A 14,429-nucleotide genomic window follows, 5' to 3' on the forward strand; every position below is an offset into this window, starting at 1 on the left:
AAAGGGCCTAGGGTTTCCCAATGTTAGCAGAAGGACAGGCTGAAGTAAGGTCACAGATGGAGGCAGTGTCAAGATGAAATCAAGTTTCATCTCTGGAAGGGTCCCAGACCCACGGAGCACTCCCCAGCTTGCAGGCACTGCCCTCTCCCCCACCCCTTTTATAGCACAGCCTCAGGGTCCAGGGCTGCATCACCTAGATACGCAGTGCAGGGCCACTACAGAAATGCCTTCTGGTTATTTGCACTGTGATACACAGCAGACTATACTCAAAATCCACAACACATCAGGGTGTAGTAATGGAAGGTAGAGAAGAACTGAATACATTAACAAAGAACCTCTTAAAAAAAGAATCAATTACTGACTTAACAGTTAGGATTACCATACTGTTACTTTTTATGCATCAAATCATGCTCATTAGCATTGCAGGCATAAAAACTACCTCTTAATTTTTAATATACACAGATGAACAGTAAGAATAAAAAGTCATTCCAATAAGGAAGTCTTGGCTTATAAATTAATTCTGTGTATATCATAGACATCATGTTATAAAACTAGAAAAAGGGGGCTATAGAGTATGTAAGGGCTAAGAGCAAACAGCTCTTTCCTCCTCAAGCCCCACAGTAACCACCTTTGACCTTTAAAACCAGATACCTGCTTTCCTCTCTGCATTAGTCATGAAGCATCCTGCACACACAGTATATGATTTAGGAATGAAATTTAATTAGAGAGTTACTCTTTCAAAAGGATGTGGTGCCATTACACCGACCAAGAACTGAAGTAAACATGATCCTTTAATTCACATAAGAATCCCACTGTAGTCAAGGAGCTGCTCTGATTTAAGCCTAGGTGAAAAGAAAGAGATGCATACCACTACTTTTCATTTCCTTGACCAGTTGTTTGTAGAGCAGCCTGTAACATAAAACCTTTCTTCAGCAGTTAGTTATAACACAAGTTATCAGTTACGCAATGATACATTTTACTGCTTATATTTATATTGAGGGATGACTTTTTCATTATACCTTCTGCCTCGTCAGCACAAAAAACAAGGTTAGTACAGTCTTCTGCAAGCCTAAGCAATTCCTAGCTTTAACACTATCTGCTAAGTTGTATCAACTCTTGTTTTCTGTATTTAAGACAAAGCCAGATGCAACAGGGAGAATAAAAATCACATTCTTAGCATAAGCATCCAAATATACCCCATCAAGAAAGAAGGCTTCAGTGCCTCCCAGTCGTCTCTGATTCATCTCAGTATTTACTGGTCTCATGCTCCAATTGCATCCAAGGTATTTACCGTGGCCAAGAAGGGCTGTTTAGAGCCTTTAGATTGAGACACAAAGATCTTCCCAGTGGAGCCAGGACCTGGCTTTCAGTCCTTTTCCTCAATAAAAGACCCAGCTAAGTCTGCTCACTCAAGACAAGCAAAAAAGCCATGGTCTCTTTACAAACTCAGGTACTGCAATTGCTTCTCATCCAGACAGGATCTGGACCACAGGGAATGGACTGAAACTCAGCCCCAGTGTGGGACAGGACACAGCAAATGATTGGAAGTCACAGCTGGAGAACCAAAGGAAGAAGATCCCAGGTAAGATAAATACCAGTCGGCAATACTCAGGTTGCTACATGTAGCAAAAAAGCTTGGAGCAGAATGAACATTTAGGGTCAAAAGCACTTTTTTCCTCAATACAACCAGTAGACCTTGGTTTGTTTGTAGGTTCACAAACAATAATAGACAGATATGGGAAAGTAGTTTTAACAACAGGGCAAATTTGCTTCAGAGATAACTACCTGTCCTAGCCACCTCCACAGAAACAGCAGTTCCCAAATCCAGCCTATGAAAGCACCCCTCTGAACTCATCATATCAATTCAGTTAAGGATTTCTGTATGCTCAGACAAAGCCAGCTCTCTCTGCTCACACACACACACACACACCCTGCAGCACCCAAGACTCATTCTTTACAGCAGAGCCAGTATCTCAAGGCAATGACCCAAGTTGGCAGGACTCTGCCGTTCTTTGCTGCTCCTACTCTCAGCATACAATGGGCTATTTACAGCAGGCAGCAGTCTGCCTATTGTCTATCCATAGCCAGACATCGTTCGAGTGCAACAGAAGAGAACAGGAGAGCAGCCGTCAGCTTCATATTGCAAAGAAAACAACCTCAACACCCAATGGCCTCTCTTCCTCTCCATCCTAACATTTAGATGAGCAGCACACCAGCACTGCAGTGACCTGCCGTAAAGGCAGGTCCACCACACGGTATAAAAGTGGCTGTGTTATTTCTACAGCCTCTTACAAGCACAAGCAAGCTACAAGACAAGTTGCCTATCTCTTATTATGAGCAATATGGCAGTAAGATGCTTTCACTCTGATGAGCTGGTGTAGGAGATCAGCCACCCAAACACCTTTGGGTTATCCTGACAGTTCTTTGCTATTGCAGCTCGTTGTTTTCTTACCATTACAGAATACGCTGCACCGCTCCCACGGATCTCTGTTTAACTTAAGTCCTTCTCCACTCATCCTTTGAAAGAGCAAGCGCAGAATCAGGTTCTAGCTTCTTTATTGAGTATAAAAGAGGGTGCAACAAATAGCTTTGGCTATTAACAAGAGAAATCCCTTTGTCTGAAGAAAATACATAATCCTAATCTCACAGTGCACTTACAATCATCTTAAATTTGAGTCAGTCCAACCTGTCCCAGATATGTGCTCCCACAACCCTCTTTGCACTGGCCAGGCACTCATCTGGTTGGTTGTGCAGTCACATTAGAGGGGAGCTCGCAAATACCATTCTTCCCAGGTTAGTTCTGATGCTAGTTCTCAGCTACACCTAACTCTTGTCTGGATGACCATTAGCTCCCAGAAGGAAACAAGACAGCACAGCTGCAGAAAGGGATGGACTGTTGTAATACTACACCTTAAGCATGCAATTCCAAACGCTGCATGCAAGTCCTCCCAAGATTTTCTCCCCCTGCCCTGTAGTCAAGGCAGTAAACTTGACTGAGGTCTTGCAACCACCTGTGACAGAGCCAAAAACATTACCAGCAAGGAAACCACAGCCACCCTCAAGATACAGCAAAGGAGCACAGGTAATTGAAACCTGAAGGAGAATCCTCAGTTTAATCCTTGTGTAATACAACAGCAAGATGTCTCAAGGGTGGAGCCTGACATGTCATGTATGATACGAGTCTCATAAAGGACTCCTCACAAAGGACTTTCCTGAACAAACCAAATAACTGTCTAATCCACCACTCTGGCCTCCTCCTCCTCCACCCACCCCCCACCCAAATGAAAAAAAACTTAAGTATGTCTCATCTTACCCAGAATCACCTGGATCACCCAGCCAGGCTTCAGAGCCGCAAGACCTCCTTTTAAAGCAGTAACTTTCCTGCAACAGTAAAGTGGGAGGAACTAAAAAGCTGTTAGCAAGGAACCCATCCCATGAACAGAGAGAAACCAGCAGGTCCTAAATATTTACTCCCCCACCTTCAATTCCCTTCAGCCCGAGTCTGGCTCTGAGCAACCACTGAGCATCCTGTAGTGGTTCAGTTTCTCTTCCTGCATTTGGGACACAGCAGGAGTGGAGGAAAGCAGCCTACAAGCTGGATTCAGCCCCATCAGTTGGTCCACGGTGATTTACTTCATAAGCTGCAACTGAAATTAAGATTCTTGCTGCAACCTTTAAGGAGCACTACATCTGATACTGATGTGCCACAGCTCTGTTCTCCATCTACAAGGAAAGTCACAGCCCTGTCCTCAGACATTTGGCTGAAATCCTCTTGCAATCAAATGGAACAACAGCTAGATTCTTGCCTCTTAATGGTGTCCAACAAGTAATCTGAGTGCACACCAATGAGGTCACTGGAGTTTATTCAAGTGCAGGAGCTGAACCACATGACAAGAACCTGCTCAATGCCTTTTGTGCAATTACAGTCCTCCAGCAGCACTTGGTAACCCTGTATATTAAGTAAAACCAATACTTCCCACTAAAATCTTTGAGACAGTGATCAATTCAAGTTTCCTTTGATCCATGCCTATACACAAACATATGTCATGTAAGAGTATTATCAGTTTTTTGTCTTCAAAGACCACAGAATATGCTTACAAATATCTGTTTTGCAGCCTAAATTACTATCCATTAGAATTGAATCCCTACAACTCTGATTTGCAAGTACATCATGGCACTACTCTGTTAATATCAATCCAAATACGGTTTAGATGAAAATCACCCTACAGAAGCAAATTGCTACAAACCAACAGCTTGCTTGTGCATTAACAGCTTGAATAGATCATACCAACTTTCTCATTCTATTCTTCCCAGGTAAAGGCTACTGTTCAGAACACCCAGGATGCAACATCAAGTTAACACATGCTTCAAGTGCTCGCCCGTGGCTCTGCAAGAAAGAGTTTCTTACTCATACTTCTATCACCTGAAGTCTAGCAGGAGGCAACCTGGGTCAGGCACACTAAGCCACACTGCATCACGCTAGATAGTGTTTACATTCAGAATGATGTTTCAAAAAAAACATAACCCTTAACACTGTGAGACTGGGCAGATCAGTAAGTACTTACGAGAAGCAACTGGTTCACCGAGTGACTTCCCAACACCAGCATCACAAGGAAGAGTATGACAAACCAAGCAACCTCTTGACCTCAGGTACTAAGGTATCTCTGTATTTCCTCAGAGTTGGTGATAGTAAGCATTTTCTTCTAGCTTTCCTAGGAAACTAATCCATCCTCACCAGGCTATTAGTGCAGCCCAACTGTAGAAGCCAAGTTTCCAAAACAAGGCACTTGCAGTATCAAACTAAAAAGCTTAAGAGTTCTGGGATTAAGAACAATAATTCATACAAGAAGCCAAAGTAATTTTTTGCAAACTAGACATCATGCATTTCTGCTGTAAGCCTTAAACAGTCCAACTACAAAAACAAAAAGCGTTTCTCCTAAATCTCTCTAAAACCAGGCAAGCTGTTTTCAGTCAGTTTTGGATAAACTACCAGTACTACACTAAGATTCAGATCCTAACCAAAAAGGAGTATTTTACTATCCTATTTGACTCTGTCGATGAGTAACTCCCAACATGAAAGGCAGCAAGAGAGAGCAGAAGCCTTGTGTTATCAAGTGACCTTGTTCCAGAAGTCAGGCAGGATCTGCAGAAATGCAAGCCCCTCCATCTGCAGCCAGGGTTCAGCCTACTGCCTGTAAAGGTCAACGCCAAACAGCAGTGCTTCCTTGGGCCACACAGCATTGTAAACTCCCACGCAAAACCATTTACCAATGAACAAACCATCTCCCCTCTTATTTGTGAGGATTTCTGGGGGGTTACCACTGGTTACATTTGAAATATTAAAATATCTAACATATCTGAACTTGTAATTTAAGCACAGCAGGGAAGTAGGATATGGCAGGCAGTCTATTCAGACTACTAGAAGCCCAATTTATCAAGCAACGTATCCCTGTGGGCCAGAATCTCTCTCTCCTTCTCTGCTGCACACTGGAAAAATTTTGTTCAATTAGCCTTTTTGAGTCTACCCCTCTCAATCACCTGCATTACTGAAATTTAGAAAAACAAAACAAAAACCTAGCACTATCTTCTATTGCTCACATTAGTCAAAGCGCTGTTTTTTTGAAGGGGAAAGAGAGAAGAAATTGCTTACTCTTCCCCACTGGAGATCAACACACCCAGGACAGAGAAGGTATAATGCACCTCTATCTCCTCCAAAAAATCCCATGCAGTATTCATTTCTAGTGGAGCAATGAGGTAGGAGAATCAGCTACAGAGACTCTACTCAAGAAACAGGAGTTACTTACCCAGATAACCCTTTCAAACTTGTCTTCCCTTCCATTTTGAATTACTGGTTTTGGTCTTCCACTGATACCAACTTTTTACTTGCCCTTGAAGCAAAAGGCTACTTGGAGGATTGCTTCTCAAGAATTGAAGACTTATTTCCAACCTCACATTGGCCTATTTGTAGTTGTAAAACAGCATCCATCAAGTTTAGAAGCTGATTTTCAAATTCATAATACTTACACAGCCCTCAGAATAGGCGAAGGCCATTTGCTCGAGACCTTGAACAGAGTACACTACACACAACAGCTACCTGTAATTACAAGCTCTAGATTTTCCCCATCAGCCATCCTCAGACATTTTCATACGCCAATACAAGTAAGCTAGGTATCCCTCCACTTTAAAGAATCAGGCAGGAACGGTATGGTTCCATGAGGAACCTTGTACTTCAGTTTTTGCATTATTAATACTGCTATTGTTGCAAGAGAAAAAGAAGGATATTTTTCAGTAAACTCAATGCCTTCTTACACTCAGAACTTCTTGTTCCAAAAAAATCTGATCTAAGCCTCTTGAGCTGAGAAACCTCAGCTTGCGAGTTTGGGAGCACATTCCAAAACAGAGACACAAACACTCCTGAGCAGGCTCAGGGGAGTGCATGGTTCACTGTAAAGCAACACTGATGAAAAAAAAAAAAAAAAACTGTCAACATCACACAGAATAGCTCTGTGGTCCAGGTACAGAACCATGGGGCTTCAACAACAGTTTCTTTAGATGTCACTCTTTCCTATCACAGGACCTGACCATTGTACCTCAGACTCTAAACCCAAGTGAGGCATACGTTTAGACAGATTACTAGGTCCAAGAGGGTGTCTATAATACCCCAGACAGCTCACAGACATGTCCTTTAGAAATTCAGAAGGCTTCAAGTGTTGCAATTCCTGTTCAACAGGAACGAGAAATGTATGCATACTAGAACAAAAGCACCGTGTAACCAGGCTAAATCCCTGAGCTGTAGCACCGCAAGTCCCATCTAACAGCAGAGGAGGCCTGCAAAGTCAAAGCCACTCAAACCTTCCATTTTAGGCCAGTTTGCCTCACACGACATTTCCATACGCGCTCTCAGCTGCTTCAGAAGGTAGAAAAACCTGCTCCGAGTACACGCCGCGCCTGTGCCCGTAAGAACAACCTGCCTGAAGACAAGGTCCAGCCGCTCAACGTGACACCGCTCAGGTTAGCGCTCGGCTCTGCGCTCCCCAGCCTGCTACCTGCTGCCCGGCCGGGCAGCGCGGGGGCTGGCTTCTCCGGGAGCGAGGGCCGGCCGGGGCGACCCCCCCGCGGCCCCGGTTGTTTACCCCGGGCCGGGCCGAGGCGAGCCGGGGGGAGAGGGCAGCGCTGGGGCAGGAACAATGCCCTGTCAGCCGGAGCTGCCGCAGCGCTGAGCGGTGGGGGGGGGGGGGTGGGGGGAGGCCGGAGACAGCCGGCTACGTTTTCCTGAAGAGGCTTTTGTGCGACGGGAAGCCAAGCCGGCTCCCGGGACCGCTGATCCCGCCAGAAAGCCCCGCAGCCCCAGCGAGGCAGCCCCAGGGGATCGGTGGCGCCGGCACCCGCCGCCCCTCAGCGCCGAGCGCCCGGCCCCGCAGGTGACAGCGGCCGCGCAGGCCGCCCCAGCCCCGTGGCGAAGGGCCGGGCCGGGCGGCAGCGGCTCCGGCAGGCCCCGGCGGAGCCAGCCCGCCTCAGCCGCGGCCGGGCAGGGCAGGGGGCGGCCGGCTCGCCCCTGACAGCCCCCGGCCCCGCCGCCCGCCCCTCAGCGCGGCCGGGCCCGCGGCCTCACCCCCGGGCGGCAGCGGCGCCCCCAAGCCCCGCTCACCTCCCGGCGGCGGCGGCGGCCAACAACGACCACGGCTGTGCGCGGCTTCCCCCGGCGCCGCCCTATTTAAGCCGAGCTCGGCGGGAGCGGCGTGTGCGTGTGCCGAGCCCGCCTCCTCCTCCTCCTCCTGCTCCTCCTCCGTCCCCTCCTGCTCCTCGAACCGCCCGCCCGCCCTCCCACCCGCGCCGCCCGGCGGGCAGTGGGGCCGCGGCCGCCTCGCCTCACCCCCCGGGGCCGCGGCCCGGCCCGGCCCGGCCGCCCGGGGCACCGCCCGGGTGCCTGGGGCTGGGGGTGCCGCAGTAATTCATATACCAAAGCCCGGTGAGGGCGGTGGAAACACCGTACGCGCCGGCAAACGTTCCAGAGGAAGCATACAGGGCGGGGAGGCGAGTGTTGGCACTGCGGGGCTTCGCACCTTACAAACCTGAGGCGGCAGCTTGCAAGGCAGGTTGTTCCTAGGGCTTTGCAAAAGGCATCCGCATCCGGCATAAGCAGGCCAGAAGGACGTGTGCGCCTCAGTGGGAAAGCACTGGAAGAGGACGATGACCTTGCTGCAATCCGGGGAGTCACCTGTTCAGCGCTGCTGAACTTTGTTGGTGAGGGGGGCTGCGGGTTTGAGGTGCAGCTGGGTGAAGCAGAGGCGGCCGAGGCCGTGGCGGCGACCTCTGGCAGTTACCTTGGCTGGGTTTGGTTTGGCCGTAAGCTTCATCAGCCCATTCGACCTGTAAATCATAAACCCGCATCTCAAAGCCCCACCATACTGCATGCGCCGCATTGCCATAGTTTTCCTGTGTTTTGTGGGTAATATTTGGGTTATTTTAAGTGTCTATGTGAGTTAAGACTATACACATTCATATATCTATATATAAAATATTTTATAAATTATTGGAGGTACTTTTATTTTACATCAAGGCAACCACTGTTTCCTGATGCTTCAGTTTATACTAGAGTATACCAAGCATAAGACTTCCTGCAAAACAGGAATTTTGACAAAGAAATGAGCCTATATCCACATTTTAGCACAAAGGAGGAGGGCATTTCTGAAGCTGCTGATAGTCCCAATTTAACTGCACTTGGGTTCACGCTGTGGAGGGGCTCAGAAAAGCAAAATAAATTCCTTTCTCAGGAAAGGAAGTGGAAGCACATAATCCAGGAGTGCATCTGGCTGACCACAGCTGCTAATGGGCACGGTGTCCACTGCACCACTAAAGCTCATGCGAGTAAAGCGCCAAAGCACAGGCAGCATGGGCATCAGCTGCTCTGCCGTGGTTGGGCTCTGCTGGTTTGTTGCTGCTGCACCACACTTCATGGTCATGTAGACACAGCCAGACTCTGACAAGTGATTTTTGCATTATGTCCGGGGTTTTGGATAAAGGAACCAGGTCATATAGAAACACACCATCTCAGGCACTGGTGACTTCATGTTTTGTCACAAATGCATCTAGGTTCCATCTGCCAAACACCAAAACTCATTACGATTTTATCTACTATGCTAATTAATCCTTCATTATCACATCTTTCCGCACATCTGTGTTTCTAAAGGCCATAAACCACAACTTTTAGCCCTCTCAGAGAAACCTCAGTGGACTGATTTTTTCTTGTCTCTCATTGGAAAGGTGGTTTCTAAAAGGTCTCTCTCTCTCTCTCATACATACTTTTTCATTAATCCTGTCATCAGCATGAAATTGCAAAAGTCCCAGCTACACAGTATTTAAATATGCATCTCACTAATGCTCAGTATCACCTCTCTACTCCTACTCGACACTCATCAGACTATACAACCAGGGACTACATTACTCTGAAACTGGCTTTTTTCCAGCTAATCAGAAAAGAGAGGGACCCAGTCTCAACCAAATTTATGTGGAAAAACATACGTAGGCAACAGAGAAGTAGGAGCTGTACATAAACAAAATCTACAATGACAATATTGGCCTGTCTTACACAGGGGAGCTAGGGAACCTGGGGCTCCTGTGGATCAGCAAGGGCTAGGGCCTTTTAGGAACTACATACACGTTTTAGTTATATTTGAGATGTCACCAACTCTTTTTATCTGTGTACAGGGCATACGGGCTCTAACCCCATTTCACTAGGGAAATCCACTCTCATTAAGTACATCAGATAAACCAAATAAGTAAATAAAGAGGTCCAAAAAGACATTCCGCCTTTCTTGTTTGAAGGGAATTCCCTGTATTCCAGTCTGTGCCTATTGCCTCTTGTCCTTTCACTGGCCATTGTTGAGAAGGGTCTGCCCCTATCTTCTTTGCTCCCAAAATAGGCATTTATATACACCAACGAGATCACCCCTAGCCCCAACCTTTGTCTTCTTGAGGCTGAACAATCCCAGCTTGCTCAGCCTCACCTCATACGACAGAACCTCCAGTCCCTTTACCATCTTCATGGCCCTTCACTGGACTCTCTCCAGTATGTCCATGTCCCTTTTGTACTGGGGAGCCCAGACTAGACACAGCACTCCAGATGTGGCCTCACCGGTGCTGAGTAGAACAGCAGGATCGTCTCTGCTTGACTACTTGTCCATGGGGATGGGCCACTGTTGAGCTTGGAGGTGGTGATCCTTGAAAAATCAACCAGCTTTCTCAGACCCCTCTTCCCTCCAGGGCCATTATGCAAACAGGACAATTACCCTGTAAATAGACATCCAAAACAGAGGATTTCCATTTCAGCAATGGATGGATATTATAGAATTTTTAGCACCAGCATTTGCTTTTCCCAATAATACTGATATCAAAGTGCTGTTCTTATATACATGTATTGGCTATCATTGACAATGTAAATTAAGCATCTGCCAGAAAAAAATAATACTTAGTTGTGTTCTTTTTATTTTGATTTACAGGGCATGCACATCACTTTACTGAATCAGGTTATCCCAAGTGTACCATGTGAGAGCCATACGAACTGTATCATTTTTATACTAAACAGACTGCCTAGCCTTCTACCATACTGTATCTGCATCTGCTAACACTTGTGTGGAATCTCAAGAGAAGAAAAACAAAGAAATGTTATGTAAATAAGCACTTCAAAGTGTCTAGCATATACTGCAATTAAAAAACATGAGCTACTGGGTCCATGGAACAGGCATAGTTACTTATGTCTTGTCAACCCTCTTCATAGTGGGAAATGGAATAATTTTTGGTTTTCATTCCTAACTGTTTCACACACTTGAGAAAGGGAATCTAAGTCCTGATAGGAAATGCCAGGGAGCAGGAAGGGGGAGTGGGGTCACTCCAAAGCAGGGAGCAAGCAAGGAGCTGAAGGCGACTCCAGCAGAGGCAATGCTGTCCCCAGAGATGTGGTACCGGGGCACCCGTGTAGGTGACACCGACTGGTTCTGCTCAGAGCCCTCACCAAATTGAGATAATGAGTCAGGGCTGGGGTCCACGCAGACACCCAGTGGGGAGCAGTAGGAGCCAGTGCCAGGACTGAAGACAAGGCTGGGACACATGTCTAGGGCTCATCCAGGAGACAGGGCTGGAGACAAGCTACCTGCAGTGTCCCTCCAGGCTCCATCCAGAAAAAAACAAATCAGAATGCTGGCAGAGCAAGGGACAGGACTGGGAATGGCATGGCCCATGCCTGAGCTTAAGTGGAGCCCCTGGACCACTTGGCAGGGGTGTGGGTGGAGGTCCCAGGAGTAGCTGCTCAGGTCTATTAAGGTCTACAAGTGTCCCCAGGGCCCTGGCAGCAACACCGGTGCTCTCCGCTCTCACAGAAATATATGGCATGTGTCTGGTTGCATGTCACATGGGGTATTCCTGCCACACATCAAAAGACAGTGGTGAACATAGGGACTTAAGTTTATTTGAGGTTATATGACAGCTAGAGCTGGGACAAAAAAGGTACTGTGTGAAGAAGAGATTAGAATAAGATATTGCTGACTTACAGCAGATGAACTGGTTTGTTGAGGACAGCTGAATCTGGTTATTTCTATGCCTTTTTTTTTCAGGTCTATGTCATTATTATGGGTGCATTTTCGTCTAAGAAACAACACATCATATTGGGCACAACAGCAAATATCCCAAAGGTAAGAGCCTCCCAGAAGTAAGAAACTGTGTGCTAGCTCAGAGAGAAAAATATATCTGGGGGGATTCTTGAAGACCACAGTCATCTGTCTTCCTCACACACAGATGAGCACAAACTCAGACATACTGATGTCATCAGTGAGCTGCACTGACAGGGCTTAGGATAAAGGTCTGCGCAGAGCCAGACTAAACCATGCTTTGGTCACACTCATTATGTTACCTTATACAGTTCTTCAACTTAGAAAGACAGAAGTAAGGAAGTAATGAGTATATTGAGTTCCATGAAATGCAGGTCTTCTGAACATTGAGATACCCAACCAGGAAAATAAAATGTTTACAAAATCCTCTGTATAAAAGCACAGGAAAGAAAAAATTTGCAAAAGTTCTACTGCATACCAGAAAAGAGACATATATACACATACATACACAAATATATATAAAGGTATTTTTCAGAAAAAAAATAGAAAGAAAACTAGAAAGCCAAATTAAACAGCAAGTACATGTTTTTAAACTTGACTTTGTTGGGTTTTGAGGATTTTGTGGTTTTTTTAAAATACAGGAGGGATTTTTCAGCTATGCCTACTATTTTTTCCACTTTCTGTCACTGTCTCAGTTTATCAAGTATTTCTACTGCTCCTGCTCCCTACCCCCTTGAAGATAAATATGTAGCTTATGATTTGGGATCTTCTGATAACCAGCAGCTGTATGAACTGAAAAAGTCCCTGGTTAGTTCACACTCAGCACATAGGAACTGCCCTTCCCACAGCACTGGGGTGTCAGTTTGAACCCCAGAAGATATGAAGGAGATAGAGGAGTCCTATGGAAATAGTAACCTGTCCACTAAAAAGATGACAACTTGGCTATGACTGATTCAGCTTGCTTATGTCAGGCTAACGAAAATATTATTTCCTCCAATGACAGGGTTCCTGTGTAATGACGTGGGACTGGAAAAGCCAGCGTAAAGCAACAGTGGATTAAATTCTGTTAAAGCTGGTTCATTTGCCTCCAGTCCTTCTTTCTCTGAACTTTCGTTCACGGGCTGCATTTCCCTCTGCTTCCTCCTCCAAGCTGTACAGGTGCGCAAGTTTACTAGCAAGTTTACTACTGGCTTCATCCAAACAATCAATGTAAAGCTTTTCAAATTTGAGAGTTATTTAAATAAAACCACAAACATAAAAAGGATGTTCTGCTGGCTGTTTCTGCTAACGCAATACAAACAAGCCAACACGTTCACTTTTCCTCTTGTAAAATATTATCCCAAATCACCGTTCCTCTGTGTAACTATCTTTTTGAGAGTCAAAGGCATTACACAAAAAAAGATAAAGTTTGCATGTTTTATTTCTAAAATCTACTTGAGAACAGGAGCTGCAATGTATAAAGCTATATTGCAGAAATATATAAACCAACAATAATGTTCCATCTGCCTAACTGAAAATTAAGTAAAATATTACACAGAGATAATCAGAGCAAGAAAGCTCAGAAGTTAAATATTTATTATGTTTAAACTCTGACTAAGAAACAAAGTGTCTGCATCAAAAAGTAAAATATCATCTCTTTTGCTGGAACATATCCCAAGCACAATCTTTTCTGGCTGACAAAAGGAATAAGTTTTATTTGGTAGGGTTTACAGTTCACCAGCAGACGTTTAAGACAGAACCGAACAGCAGAGCCCCAAGTAGTGCCAGACTACAGTAATGTCCCTCACCAGCAATGACCTCCAAATGCACAGCATGTTTTCACATTCTTCCCACACCTCCTTGCAACTATTTCTAATGAGTATTGGTACACAAACCCAAGTTCAGCTCTGGGTGCAGGCCAGATGTCACAGCAAGGAACATCTGCTTTTAAAGGATATCTCAAGTTGAGTGTGCTCACCTCCCCAAACCTGCCAGTTAAAAAGCATGCTCCACCACTGCAAGGATTCATTTGGGCTCCTCCTTATTTCTTACAAAACACATCTGCATACTGGAAGATGTACATCAGTTCTGTCATTTGCATTTTCATATAACACCTATGTCACAACGCTTAGACCATGTGTGTAAACAGAGCTCTGCTTTTGAAAGGATGGCCCCACATCTCGTCTGCCTGAGCCTGTCAAGTATCACGCAAGGCAAACCTGCAGAGGCCAGTCCAAGATGATGGGCGAGCAGGCCTCGGAGGTTATCAGCTGCCTAGCTTCAACAGAGGGAGAAGATCCACAGGAGCCACCCAGGTAAGCCACCGAGTACAAAAAGACACTGAAGCACAGGCTTCTGGAAAAACCGTATGATTCCCACATGTGGCAAGCCCTGCTCCCATGCTTGGCTCCTGTGGGAAAGGGCGACTAAGTGCAGGGAGCTCAGGTTGGCAGCCGAAGTAGCTCACACTTCAGTTAATGTAGCCTTTTTGGCTACAAAACGGAGGTTGCACGCTCCTTCGCACTTCGGTGCAAGCTGTGTTTAGACAGGGCAATAGCTAGAGCCAACACACAGGTTAATGTTGTGGGGAAGATGAGCCCTGGGAATATTTTTAATAAAAGGCTTGTTGGATGCAGATAAGAACAGCGTGGCCGACATACACCCTATTAAAGTATTCCACAACAAGATATGTCAGTAAACTACATCTGCATTTGGGATGAAAGCCAATCCAGGGATTAAAAGAACAACTTGTCAAGGCCCTTCATCATAAATCACCTGAGCTGTCTCTGGAAATGGGTGGGAACAATTCCACGCTCCGCACTGCGATGGGGTGATTCACAGAGTTGT

At 45.9% G+C, this 14,429-nt stretch overlaps 1 protein-coding gene and 1 long non-coding RNA gene across 5 annotated transcripts in view; one reads left to right on the plus strand and one right to left on the minus strand.

The window, feature by feature from the left end:
- The window catches only part of ACSL1 (acyl-CoA synthetase long chain family member 1), a 40,572-nt gene extending 32,800 nt beyond the window's left edge, over nt 1-7,772 (minus strand). For 2 of the 4 annotated variants that reach the window (XM_032999206.2, XM_032999205.2), the window contains exons 1-2: nt 7,649-7,678; nt 3,314-3,381 (exon numbers count right to left, since the gene is read on the minus strand). The gene's annotated coding sequence lies outside the window, so the exon portion shown is untranslated. Of the gene's footprint in view, nt 1-3,313; nt 3,382-7,648 lie in introns of all 4 variants that reach the window. The other 2 variants (XM_032999207.2, XM_032999204.2) reach the window with 1 other exon arrangement.
- Nucleotides 6,792-12,858, plus strand: LOC116963206. Its single transcript, XR_004408025.2, has 3 exons — nt 6,792-7,011; nt 11,610-11,687; nt 12,607-12,858. It is a non-coding gene; the product is annotated as an uncharacterized LOC116963206 (long non-coding RNA).
- The last annotated feature ends 1,571 nt before the right edge of the window (nt 12,859-14,429 follow it).

The sequence above is a fragment of the Tyto alba genome, unplaced genomic scaffold (assembly GCF_018691265.1).
Source record: "Tyto alba isolate M040663 unplaced genomic scaffold, T.alba_DEE_v4.0 Super-Scaffold_6, whole genome shotgun sequence".
Classification (NCBI taxonomy): Eukaryota; Metazoa; Chordata; class Aves; order Strigiformes; family Tytonidae; genus Tyto; species Tyto alba.